Source organism: Sebastes umbrosus, chromosome 6 (assembly GCF_015220745.1).
Source record: "Sebastes umbrosus isolate fSebUmb1 chromosome 6, fSebUmb1.pri, whole genome shotgun sequence".
In the NCBI taxonomy this organism is placed as follows: Eukaryota; Metazoa; Chordata; class Actinopteri; order Perciformes; family Sebastidae; genus Sebastes; species Sebastes umbrosus.
In genome coordinates this window covers 18,921,614-18,935,594 of record NC_051274.1, presented here as the reverse complement: position 1 = coordinate 18,935,594, position 13,981 = coordinate 18,921,614, and positions in this window count along the sequence as shown.

Genomic DNA, 13,981 nt, shown 5'->3' with positions numbered 1-13,981 from the left:
GACAGTCAAAAGACGTGCAAGAGCTAAGAATATCAGGAAGCTCGGCAGCGGCGTTTTTATCCTTGTGCTGCTCTAGTTTATCCAGAGTTAAATACGCAGCTGTCGTATACATTTGAAAGCTTTGATTTTTCCGCAACATTTAAAAAGTCTGACTTTTGATTAAAATGATATTTAATGTGTTAAATTGGATTCAATTTGCAACAAATTGAAAAGTTCACCTGCTATTCATCTATAAGTCACAAAATGTTGTACACACACACACACACACACACACACGCCTTCTATCTTCCATCACATGATGACATTTGTCTTAAAAAAACATTTCAACTCAATGCAGATGTATTTTATTTCTTAATGTCAAAATGCATGAAAAGTTCATATTGGTCCTTTGAATTGAGATGTCAGTGGAAAGTTTACCACCAGCACTGACAAACAGGAAGGTGCTGTGTGCGTGTGCGTGCGTGTGTGTGTGTGTGTGTGAGTTGCATCCCCATTGGTAGTACAGAGCACGATGAGGTCACAGCCTAGTAAAGACAGCAGGAGTGGCCTTTTTCTAACCGACTCAGCGACCTGTGTTTCTTTTTCATCCTCATGTCACTAGCTTTGGCTCCAGGTCGCTCTGCTCTCTTCCTGTGTGCCTTCTTTTGGTCTCGACTTTACAATGATGAAGATTGTTTCCCCTGTCTGCCTCGGCTGGGTCTGAGGAGTCAGAGGGTCTGCCTGCCGTGTTGTGGGTAAGAAGTAATGCAGAGGAGACTTTTGAAAGCTCTTAGAGACTTCACAAACTTGCCACAATCCTCACATTATTGTAATGATTGCTGCGAGATGAAAGGGAGGAAACATGGAAAGTAACTATGTATTTATGGTTGTTATTTTGTCTGGTTAATGTGCTATCTGGCAGGTGAGTGTGTCTGGATTGTAAATGTGGAAGCAATGGTGTGAGCAGGCCAAGGCAGCACAGTGCAGATAGTTGAGGATGAATAATTCAGACGGTGAAGTATTTCTGAATCATGTGAAGAGGGTTTGGATTAGTCTGTTGAAGAGGGTAAAGTATTGTCTTTCCCTTTCTCTCTCCCTCTTTCTCTTTCTCTGTGTGTGTGTTTGAGCTCTCCATCTGCATAGTTTATCACAAGAGTAACATTTCTAAGAGACTGGACCATCCTCATAAAGTCAGGCCCGGGTGATTTAGATGTTTTTATTATGAGATGCAGTTTGTGCATTAGGCTGCACTGGAGTGTTTAATTGCTCTCTGAGTGGTTTCAGTGCAGGTTAGCTACCAACAGAGAGACAGATGTGTGTGGTGTTAAACTTCTTATATATTGTGCTCTGAGTTTTCTGAATGAGAACATTTGCACACATATGAGCCAGAAATGTTGATTAAATGCATTTAATTGTGGCTCTTGGAGTTAATCATTAGATTAAAACTTCTGTTTTAATGAAATTAGATATGATATTTTACAATGGGAACAGCATCTGTATCCTCCTATAAGCATAAATATCTAGTTTTTACAGGAGGAAGTGACATTATATCACCAGAATGAACAAAAATCACGATTGTTACCAAAATCAATGGCTTTTTTTGGATGAATTTTGTTTCTGGCGCCAAAATCCTAACTTACCATCTAAATGATGCAGAGCTGCAACAATTAATCAATTAGTTTTCAACTACTTAATTAATCGGCAACTATTTTGATAATCGATTTGAGTAATTTTTTAAGGACAAAAAAGTAAAACATTTCTGATTCCAGCTTCTCAAATGTGAATATTTTCTGGTTTCTTTACTCCTCTATGACAGGAAACTAAATATCTTTGACTTGTGGACAAAACAAGACATTTGAGGACGTCATCTTGGGCTTTGGAAATTACTGATCGACATTTTCCACCATTTTCTGACATTTTATAGACCAAACAACTAATCAATGAATCGAGAAAATAATCGACAATGAAAAGAATCGTTAGTTGCAGCCCTAAAATTATGTTACATTATGGATGCTGGATTATTTTAGTCTATCATTTTATTTGTTTAATAACAAATAAATGAGCAGATACATTTAGGTAATGCAGCGGCCAACATAGTGTCACCACCAGTATTATCTTATTATACTATCTCTCTCTTCCATATGGCCACAAAGAGGACCTTTGTGCATCTGAACATTTTTATTATGCAGAAAACAGTAACACCCACCAGCGCATCATTTTCAGATGTGTAAACAGGCCACAATTATCCTCAATTTATCTGTTCAAAATGTACCTTAAAAGCGAGATGTGTCAAGTATTTAATACTCTTATCAAGATATATGTATATATTTGTTATTGGAAATCAGTTATCACAAAACAATGACAAATATTGTCCAGAAACCCTCACAGGTACTGCATTTAGCATGAACGTTGCATTAATGCGTTATTATCTCGTTAACTTTGACAGCCCGAATACTATTACATCTTGTTAATCAAGTGATTTTGTTTTTGTCAAAGGAGTTGCGCTCAGTGTGCTGATGAGGCTCATGGAGCAGCATGAACAGCTTTAACTCTTGAGTGGTTCTTTCTAGGACTGTCCAACCTGAGAATGGTGATTTCAGGCTCAATCTCAGGTTCGTCAGCCCATGAAAAGCCAACTCACCTCAGCAGATTACGAGAGTGTGAAAAAAAAATCCTGCCTGGACTGCGCTGGAATATGTTTTCCTATTCAGAAAGCAAGGTTTATCTTATCTTTAGCAGTTTTTTTCATATTTCATCAATTGTGTAATTTATGAATATTTCCTTTCATGGCTAAAATTTGCCCAACTTTATAGTTATAATACACATTTCTGGCTCTTCTCTAATATATTGAATCAAGTTGAATATTGCACACCAGCACAATGGAGTAAAAGAAAGTCATTCCACTTATTATAAATGGCAATATTCAACATAAATGACCTTCGACAGGGTCTTTTGTCCTCACAGTTTTAATGTTGAGATTCAGAGAGCAACAGTTAAACTTCTCCAACATAACGCTGCCTGTTCACCAGTAGAGGGAGCAGTGTGCACACTAACCAGAGAGCAGAGGCTGCTGCTGCTTGTGGAAATTACTTTGGTAATTTAGATTTTCATCTCCAAGCTAAATCACCTGAATAACCCATTCAATGATTTTATTTCAATGTCGTGAAGAATGGTTACTTCATTACTGAAAATTATAGAAAATAGACTTGTTGAAGGTCACCTCACATGCTGCTTTCACATCGTAACAACTGGCACACACGCTGCCACAGCTAAAATGTGATTTTAAACCACTGAGACAAAGCGCTATTTTTGATAATGATGTATTTACCCACGCTGAGACTGCTGTTTGATCACATTTAAGTATAAAACCATTAATCAGTTCTGCTGAGACCCTTTTCTGTTAATAATCATATTGTTCATATGCCCAAAATATTACAAGGTACAGGATAACAAAGTCAGTGAATTCATATACTTAAATATGATATTGAAAGTATATTGATACTTGTATACGGGGCATGTAGGTAAAGGCAGGCTGCATGATATTATACTCCTTATACTTACTTTATTATCTCATTTGGACAAATTCTATGGAACTTTTTAAATAAAATCGCACAGCTAGTATTTTAAATGGGCACCTACAGTACTTTTATATTTTATTTGGTACTGTTCACTTGTTTCTAGATGTTTTATGTGTGCAACAGGAATCACGGCATAAATCATTTCCTTGTGTAGATTATACAGTAGGTGGCCCGAATCCTAGAATCAGAGTTTATCAGATTTTTTTTTTTGTTGCCAGTTTGTAACACAACTGTAATTTAAAATGTAATAAATAATCTTGCATAAAATATAAGGGTATAAAATCTATGATACATAAAAAAAAAGATAAGATGATATAATAAAATTAAATTAAATAAAATTAAATAATTATTTATAGAATAATTATAATTGTATTTGGATACTTTCAGGGACACAATTGTTTAACCTTTTTCTTAAAACGATCCAGAGATAATACCGTCAGATGCATCTCTAATCTTGTAATCAATGTAGCACTTCAGTTTCCTTTTTTTGTCTGAAAGACGACTTTTAGACTTTTCTGTTTGCTAAGCTTTGTCAACCTGAAAGATTCATCGCTTGTTACATCTCATTTTTTGTTTCCTTGTTTTTTTAATTGTTAATTAAAATAAAAAATTCTGTGAAAATAATCTTTACAAGGAAATTGAACAAAACAACATTCAACCCCCGGGGAAAGACGTTTTTGAAAATGTGCTTTGAAAAACGTATTTCTGGTGAGATCTGTACTGTACAGAAGCATGTGCTCTCCTTTTCAGGAGAATATAATGCAGGATCTTTTTACATTCTGACCTCGCACTGAGATTAATATATAATTCAATCTAAAAATCACAGGTATAAAATGAAGTGAAAATGAAATAGAGGAGCCTTGATATATCCAATTAAATCTGTCCAAAGTTATTTTAAATTAATACAATATAGTTTCCAGTTCTAACCCACAACTTTCTATAAAAGATAAGAAAGCCCTTTATTATTTCTAAGTATTTGTACGTATGACCCATATTCAGACACAAAAAAAATCACACAGTTAATGATGAAAAAAGATGAGTAAAATAGATGTAACCTCTCAATACACTTTGGCATCTCTGACACATTTGTCTTTTTTTGTCCAGCAGACATTTTTTCAAGGATTAGAAATGAGGCATCTCGTGATTTTTTAGAGAGGGTGTAAATAGTGATGTATTCTTAAAAGCTAACAGGATGTAAGCTGTTGCGGCGTTGTACGACATTGGCTTTCAGGTGTCGTTTTGACAACAGTCAAGACAATGAAGTGTTGCAATCTTTGTTATTTTTGTTTCCTTACCGCCACCGAATCAGATTACCTTTAGTCTGGTTTGCAGTAATCGTATTAGGACAACCGTTTTACAATTAAACGTATTCAGCTTTCTGTTGCCCATGAAAACTGATTTTCCAAACACCCTTTCAGAGGAAAATGGTTGTGTAAAACAAAATGGACCAGAGGAGTGTGTGACCCCGGTGACCTTTCTTTCATCGGGGTTAAAGGTCAGATTGGGATCCAGCTCTCTGTGGAGAGATTAAACCCTGGTCACCACGGTAACATAATGTGCAACCAGGATGACCAGGGTCACATCGGTGAACACTGACTCTTATATCATATCACACACTGACTTTTATCATATGGTTATCTGTCTTCATGTTTTACTCTATTTGTCTCAATTAATAATAAATGTTTGAATTATTGCAACAGTGTGTGCACGTGTGTGTCTTTTCACACCAGCTCCCCTAGCTTTAACCTTTGTTGCCCCACAGCGTTCTGTTTGTGAGTCAGCCGACCGGGGGTTGGAGGGTTTTGGAGCCATGTCGCCTGGGGTCAGTTGGCTCTGAATGAATGAGTTGAATGAACATGTGCGTGGACTGAAAAGCCAGATCGTGGTGGCCAAGTGTGAGCCAAGGCGGCTGGCATACAGCGCACAGTCTGAGGCTCAGAGAGGAAGTTCAGGTCAGCTTATGTCACGGAAGAAAAAAAAAGGTGCTTCAATTTCATCATCTCTGTCAAATTATTGCTGGTTTATTATAAGCAAAAAAAAACACATTATCAGATCATTTGTTGTTGCTTTAAGAGCGCTTACTGTCGAATGTTTTTTGAGGATTTTATAATTTAAAGAAACATGCATATTTTAGCCCATTCCCTACAAATCTTACACATTTACATTTTACATTTATTTTTTAAACAGATTTTCTACCTTCCAGGCACTGTGGCTTTTGCCACAGTATGAAAATCAATATCTAGAAATCTAAAAATAGCTTGAGATAGTTAATCTATCACAATAAATATTTAATAATCTTTTCTAAAACATAGATACAAAGTGATGTACATACAGTACATAAAACAGAGCAAAGCATTGAAAGACAAGGGGAAAAGCGATTTGTATCAAAGCAAATATTGCAGGGGCAATTGCAAATATGAATGTCAAAAAAATAAAATAAATGAAAAACAGACAGACAAAACAAAATAAAAAAGTTAAAAAAATAAAAAATAAAAAATATTAAAAAAAGCATCAGAATCAAGAATTAAAATCAGTGTGTTTTCAGGAATGATTTAAAATGGGGCACCGATTCAGCACATTTGAAAAAGCAATACTAAAAGACACGGGTAGCCAATGTAAAGACGCTAAAATAGGTGTAATATGGTCAAATTTTTTGGAACCAGTTAAGAACCGAGCTGCACCATTTTCTATGAGTTGGAGGAAATGGAGAGACTTTTGGGAAAGACGTGTAGACTACAGCAGTAACGTGCTGCGAAATCTTTGCCTGGGCAGGCAGTGACCTATCAATGTGGCATATGGATACGTTTACATTACGTAGAAAAAATATAGTCTTAAATACAGATTACATTAGTTAGGCATACATACAACACAATAAACGCCTAGAGAGAGAAAAAGAGAGCATGGTGTCAGCGCACCAGTAGAAACCAGTTTATTCACAGCGTATTGCACTCCTCACTATACTGCCCCCTTGTGGGCCAAGTTTAAAAAGGCGAGCGCGCATAAGCTCCAGGTGGCCTATAGTAACTGCATGCAGATATTAATTAAAAAAAAACAAGTGGCGTAGTGCAAGGGAGTTGTTCTGTAATGCAGGAGTCAACACTTTCCAGGCTCTATTGAGAAATCTGATGTACAAATGTATCTGTCGGCTGAGTGATTCACAGGACGCCATCATCATGCTACTGTCAAATCCTTGTTTTAGTGTTATACAATACCAGTCACCAGTCAACATTGGTATAACTGTCTTTTATAAAAAAGTGGCAATGTTTCTATTTTAATGTAGGTATTGTTGTTGTGTTGTATGCATTTGTAATGGACTTTGAGTCTGTCAATAAAGATGAACTAACTACCTCCTACAAAAAAGCACAAAAGCGCACTGATAACCACACAATGAGCACCTGGTGACGGCGCACCAGGTTAAAGAAAACAGAGAGAGACATCTTGGTGTCGGTGCACCAGTAGCCAAACATCAGGCAACATACACAAAGCCAATAAAAGGGTTTATAGGGCTGTACCAGATGTCTTTTTTTTTATTACATTCAAAGCTTTTATTGTGGTTTTCGAATGTCTGTTGTCATATTTTATAACCAAATTGGAAAAATATGATTTTGTGTTATTGTGGTTATGCATATGTGTAATTTATGGTGCTGTTAGATTGCTGCTAGACCGCAGCAAAGAGTTTTTGACCGCAGTGAAAATGATGTTTTTGAAAGGCTAAATGCCAACAGATATGGATTGAAGCAGAATATTTCCTTAGAGATAAAAAAAAATAAAAATTGGACATGATTAAGCTATCTATCTTTTTTCAATAAATTCTGACTTTTGGACTGAGATAATTACAGCTGTGTGTGTGTGTGTGTGTGTGTGTGTGAGAGAGAGAGAGAGAGAGAAGGTAGGGTGTATTGCACACAATGTTTCTAAGTTATTAATAATAATAATTCAATGTCAACGTTGGGTACAGCCCTATTATATTAATTTTAAAAGGAGGCACTTACTTTGTAGATGAAGTCCACGTGCTTTTCCTTCTGGACAAAGATGTCAATGACTTTTTTGTAGAAGTCCTCCTTGTTAGTTGGATTCCTCAGTTTAATAAGTCTCTCATTTTCAAAGGAAAGAGCCAAGGACAGAAAGTCTGTTCTGTTTCATTCTGTTAATGTTGTACCTCTTTATGCACTTTAACACTGAAAAGGTCCTCTCTGCATGCATGTAAAAGGCCAGCTTCATAAGTTATGTGGCCTGGGGTGCAGTCTCCTGCACATCATAGTCTGTCAAAGAAGTAAGCAGCTGTACTGGCGTCATTCCTTGGGACTGTTTATGAACAGTTTAATAATCCCACCAAATCAGACTAATCAATTCAATGTATATATATCTGGACAGGCTCTTCAATTTGTCATCATCTCACCTAACTGGGGCTGTTATCTCAACACCAAATGATATTTGAGCCTTATTTGATATCTCTGGTCTCATTCACTTCCACTGCAACAAAGGATGCTGCTTGTATGTTATTTTTTTTGTTATATTTCTCTGTTTACCTTTGCATTGTGCAGCTGATGTGGAGCCTGTGCTGCTGCTCACCCAGGGTCGTGTTAATGCGACTCTTGCTGAAGGTTTTCGAGGTGATACTGAGAGTGGACATGGGCTGTGGATAGCTCATGCTTCTGCAGAGCTCTTGGTAAATTGGTCGGGTTCCGCCAGGTGCGACTCTGTTGCGTAAAGGTGCGCCGCAGTGGCACAGAGCCACGTGCTATATCGCATTATATCGAATTATAACAACTATAAGGTTTTATTATTCATAAATGAGTGGGAGGAAGTGGAGACACGTCAACAGTCTATGTTAGGGACAAGGTTTAGCGAGGTGGAAACACGTGTCGACGGGGAGGACAGTATTCAACAGCACCTGAGCGCGAGGGAGGGATGTCACGTGACAAGAGGCAGGGTCCATCAAAGATGCTCTATAACTAAAGATGCTCTACAACTAAAGATGCTCTATATTACTAAAGATGCTCTATAAGTAAAGATGCTCTATAACTAAAGATGCTCTATATTACTAAAGATGCTCTATAAGTGAAGATGCTCTATAACTAAAGATGCTCTATAAGTAAAGATGCTCTATAACTAAAGATGCTGTATAACTAAAGATGCTCAATGACTAAAGATGCTTAATAACTAAAGATGCTCAATGATTAAAGATGCTCAATGACTAAAGATGCTCAATGATTAAAGATGCTCAATGACTAAAGATGCTTAATAACTAAAGATGCTCAATGATTAAAGATGCTCAATGACTAAAGATGCTCAATGACTAAAGATGCTTAATAACTAAAGATGCTCAATGACTAAAGATGCTCAATGACTAAAGATGCTCAATGACTAAAGATGCTTAATAACTAAAGATGCTCAATGACTAAAGATGCTCAATGACTAAAGATGCTTAATAACTAAAGATGCTCAATGACTAAAGATGCTCAATGACTAAAGATGCTTAATAACTAAAGATGCTCAATGACTAAAGATGCTCAATGACTAAAGATGCTCAATGACTAAAGATGCTTAATAACTAAAGATGCTCAATGACTAAAGATGCTCAATGACTAAAGATGCTTAATAACTAAAGATGCTCAATGATTAAAGATGCTTAATAACTAAAGATGCTCAATGATTAAAGATGCTTAATAAATAAAGATGCTGTATAACTAAAGATGCTCTATGATTAAAGATGCTCAATGACTAAAGATGCTCTGTAACTAAAGATGCTCTATGATTAAAGATGCTCAATGACTAAAGATGCTCAATGACTAAAGATGCTTAATAACTAAAGATGCTCAATGATTAAAGATGCTTAATAACTAAAGATGCTCAATGATTAAAGATGCTTAATAAATAAAGATGCTGTATAACTAAAGATGCTCTATGATTAAAGATGCTCAATGACTAAAGATGCTCTGTAACTAAAGATGCTCTATAACTAAAGATGCTCAATAGCTAAAGATGCTCTGTAACTAAAGATGCTCTATAACTAAAGATGCTCAATAACTAAAGATGCTCTGTCTCTGTGTGACAACCGACTACGCATGTGCAGATCTACGCGAACGTTGGCCTCTCAGAGCCAAAGCTGCAGACAGCAGCCTGTCTCAGGCCTCAGCCCGTGGCCCTTAATCTTCCTGCATTCAGGAACAGTAGGCTATATATATATATATATAAGTTTTTATATACTTTATTTTTTTCCAAGATTGTTTTCATATAAGCAATTTACAGTTCATACTTACAAAAGTTTATAAACAAACTTTTAAGTAATGAGCTTAGAAACGAACAAAGAGACAAAACCAGATGTACACACAAAAAAAACACATCAGCATTAAAAAATTATAAAAAATAAAAAATAAATCATTTTCATTTTACTATTCATTACTATTTTCATTTATTTTTACATTTAAAAAAAATAGAAAAAAATTGGATGAAAAAGATAAAGAAAAAAGGGGGAGGGGAGAGATAAAACAACTAGGTTGGATGAGGTATTCAAGTTTTTACATAAGATTCATTTACATATACCATGGATACCGGCGTATATATATACACATACATTTCCGTATCAGATTTACATATACATTTGTATAGACATATAAACATACACATAGGTTCATACATACACATATACAGTACATACCCATATAGCTATTCATAAACCCACAAATATTTGTATTTTGTATATATATATATATTCATGTTGGCTCACATGGCTCATGTTCATATTTGATAAGGATCTTGCATTCTTGGTATTCGCATCAAACCATGTCAGCTAGATCGGGTAAGAGTATATCCCTTTCGACTGCCCCATGGTGGAGTACTGTCACCTGTTCTCTTTCTTAAAAGTTAAAAGAATATAGGACTGGATGAATGGTGGGGGATAGATAGTCTTATTACCCATCTGCTGTACACTGATGACATAGTCATCCTGTCTCCTTATAGTGCTCAAGTTGTGGTGTGCAGTATGTCATTTAATTTAACTCTAAAAAGAGTGTTATTATGTTGCTAAAACCAAGTAGCAGATGATAAAAACAGCCCTCTTTAGAGCCTATACAGTACTCCACTCTATACAGCCCACTTGTGGTGCAGTTATAGTATAGCAACAATGTAAAACCTTCAGGTTACATTTAATGATGCATTCAGAATCTTGCTCAAGCCCCCAAGATGGACAAGTGCAAGCTATATGTTTGTGACTAGTAATGTTCCCACCTTTCATGCTGTGTTGAGGAATTGTATGTACTGCACAAATGTATGTGTCGATCAATTGATTCAACAGAATGTAATCATAATGGCCTTAACTGAGCCTACGCAAAGTGTCCTTGTGTTGTATTTATTTAATTCATTTTATACTGATATGGTCTTATGGGTGTCTGAAATAAAAGTTAAATAATAAAAAAAAACTTGAATATCTTCTGTGTGTGTTTTCGAGGGTTAAAAGGTGTGGTGGGAGCTGTGAGCTGAGGTCAGTTAGTTCCAGCCCCGAGGAGAGCGCCGCCGCGGCCTTGGAACAGTGTGGGGGTGGTTCACTTCCCTTTTCCCTGCCTCACGGCTTCCTGTGAGCGCTATAACCGTTAACCACACCCTCCTCCCCTGGCCTACACCCCCTCACACCACCACCACCACACACCAAGCCCTAGAATACACTCATGCTCATACACCAACTCTCCCCTCTTTCTCCTTTATTCCCCGGCCAATCAACACAAGCACACACTCCAACAATAGTCCTCTTCCCTCACCGTGGTATTTACACCTCTCTCTGCTCTGATCCTCTTCTTTGCCCTGACAACCATCTCTCAGTTTTGTCTTCGGGTGCTCCGTGCCTGACCTCCCCGCTAGCTAATTATAAAGAGAAGTCAACGCCAATGTACGTAGGCATGTTTGCGTTTGAGCCGTCGTGCGTAGTCGTCGCAGGTAGGTTTGCACTCGTGATAGGTTTCTTGGCAGTTCTCCCAACGCTAGTTTCTCATCATGTCATCAACCACGTGCATCTCACTCAAAGACATTGTAAAGATCCTGTCTTTGCTTAGCAACAGCTGAGTCACCACTGAAAGGTATATATTCCAACATTATCAGAAGAGATAAAAATTATCTTTTTTTTATGTGATTGAATCAGAAGAATAAAACAAAGCACAAAAAAAAATGTGAAGAGCAGCAATGCTCTGGCTCACTGTGCTATATATCACACCTACAGTACCAGCATTCCTACTACGCTCTCATCAGACATTGTGCTGCAGAAGAGGAGAATTGTGAACGAGATCTTCTGCGTCAGTGTGTGTGTGAGTGGGCGTATATAAGCCTGTGGTCTGTGGAGGGACAGTAGAGATGTGTTGAAGAGTGTGTGTCTGTGTGTGTGTGTGTGTATAGGGGGGGTGTATACATTGTGAATGTGTGTGTGAGCACAGTGGTGGTGGTGTTTCGGAGGGGGAGATGAGGTCTACTCCTCTAAAGGGAGTGCTGTTCCCGTAGGGGAGATGAGGAGTGGGGTGGAGTGCATGGAGTGAGTGTATGTGGGGGAGTGAGTGTGGGGGCAGCTAGGCCATCTGGACTGTGAGGAGGCAGAAGAAAGGGAGAGTGTGTATGTGTGTGAGAGAGAGAGAGAGAAAGCAAGGAGGGATGAGAGTAGAGATGGAAAGAGGGAGAGAGAGAGAGACGAAATTGAGGGTGTGGGAGAGAGGATGGAGGTATAACGTGAAGAGCAACAGCGGGAGGAATGTTGCTCGTGATCATTAAGCTAAACATTTCCACAGAAATACTCCTGCAATATGTATTGATTTTACTTGAGAGAGACACTAAGTGTGTGAATGCACATCTGAGCATTCACTCAGTTAGTATTCTCTAAACGGTATATGAGTAATTCTATGTTTCAGAATATTCTGTGTGTAGCGTTGGCCTGCTAAAGCCATCCCCCTGACTTTTACCCCGCTCACTGTAGTGGAACTAGAAACACATGTACTATACGAGGTCCTCAGACTCACAAGATCTGAGTCAAATTTGAGCTTAGCTGAAAGAATTCATTATTCATAAGAACAGACAGGAGAGTCTTGGTTATGTTGCCTGAAGGAACATGACTGTGTTGTTTAGTCATTTTATTCATGTTTTGGCAGAATTGTATTGTATATGGAATAACGTTTGGACTTTATGTTTTAATTTGATCATGTAGAAGTAGGATGCATTGTGATATTTAAGTCAATAAAGTAACTAATTTACTAAAAATTATCTTCACACAGACTTTATTGTGTACAATAGATGGTGACAGTTCTCCTCACTTATTAAAGATATCTTACATATAGACACACACACACACCATAATGGCTATATGTCAGATGTCTCCATAATCCAGGTAAAATCAGAATCTGATTTATTTGTCAAGTACATACAAGGAATTTGACTCCAGTTATATGCATCTCTGTCAATGTACTTACAAATAAATAGAAATAACAGCAAGGAACAAGGAGAACAAAGCTGGATATAAAGGTAAGGAATAGACAGGACTGCACATAAGTAGTGAAAAAATAGGTGTATAAATATTACATAAATATATATAAAAAGCACCAATGACAAAAATAAAAATGAAATAAAATGTGTATTTACAAGTCAAGTGTTCTGTAAGTTGTAAACAATACAAATAAGGCAAAGAAATAAATACTGAATGAATATACGTGGACTGGATGATTATATACAGTATGTACATGTAAAGATGTCTATACTGTATGTAAAGAGGACCATATAAAGGTAAGAAAGACTAAGAAATGGACACATAGGCCTGTATTCATTTAGCCATTACAAGAAAATGTAAAGTTCGGGGCCCAAGCTAAACAACTGAATAATGTAGGATGATAGGATGCAGTATAAACAATATTAAAATTTAATTTAATCAATAGGGAAAAAAGAAAAGTCTGTAAGACTCTATACATGTATTTACAAAACCCATAAGTAGGCCTATCTAAGTACAGGCATCTTATCTTCAATATATGTTATTGCCATGACCAGTACTGTCTTGTATTCACCAGACAACTATCGCTGAGTTCTCTTCACTTAGACATTAAAATGAATCCTTCCTAGATCTGGATCTTGTTGTTAGAGCCAGATCCACAGCAATCCAATGGATTTCTTTTAACACAATCTTTTTTCTGGTGGATTTACTGTGTAAAAGAAAAATCTGGCTCATGTATTCCATGATTGTCTACCACTATGTATAGACCTTTTCAAACTTGGCAACAAACAGTCTTAATGGGGCGCTTTGTATTTCCCGTTGCTATGTTTGTTAATGCAGTAGCTGACAGGAAGTAAACTCGGACCAAAGCTGTTGCCCTAGCAACAGAATGGCAATTAAAAGGTAAATGATGGTGCCTTAAAATGAAACTCGTGAGTTTGTGTTTACAACATGGGAAGTCGCGTACTCA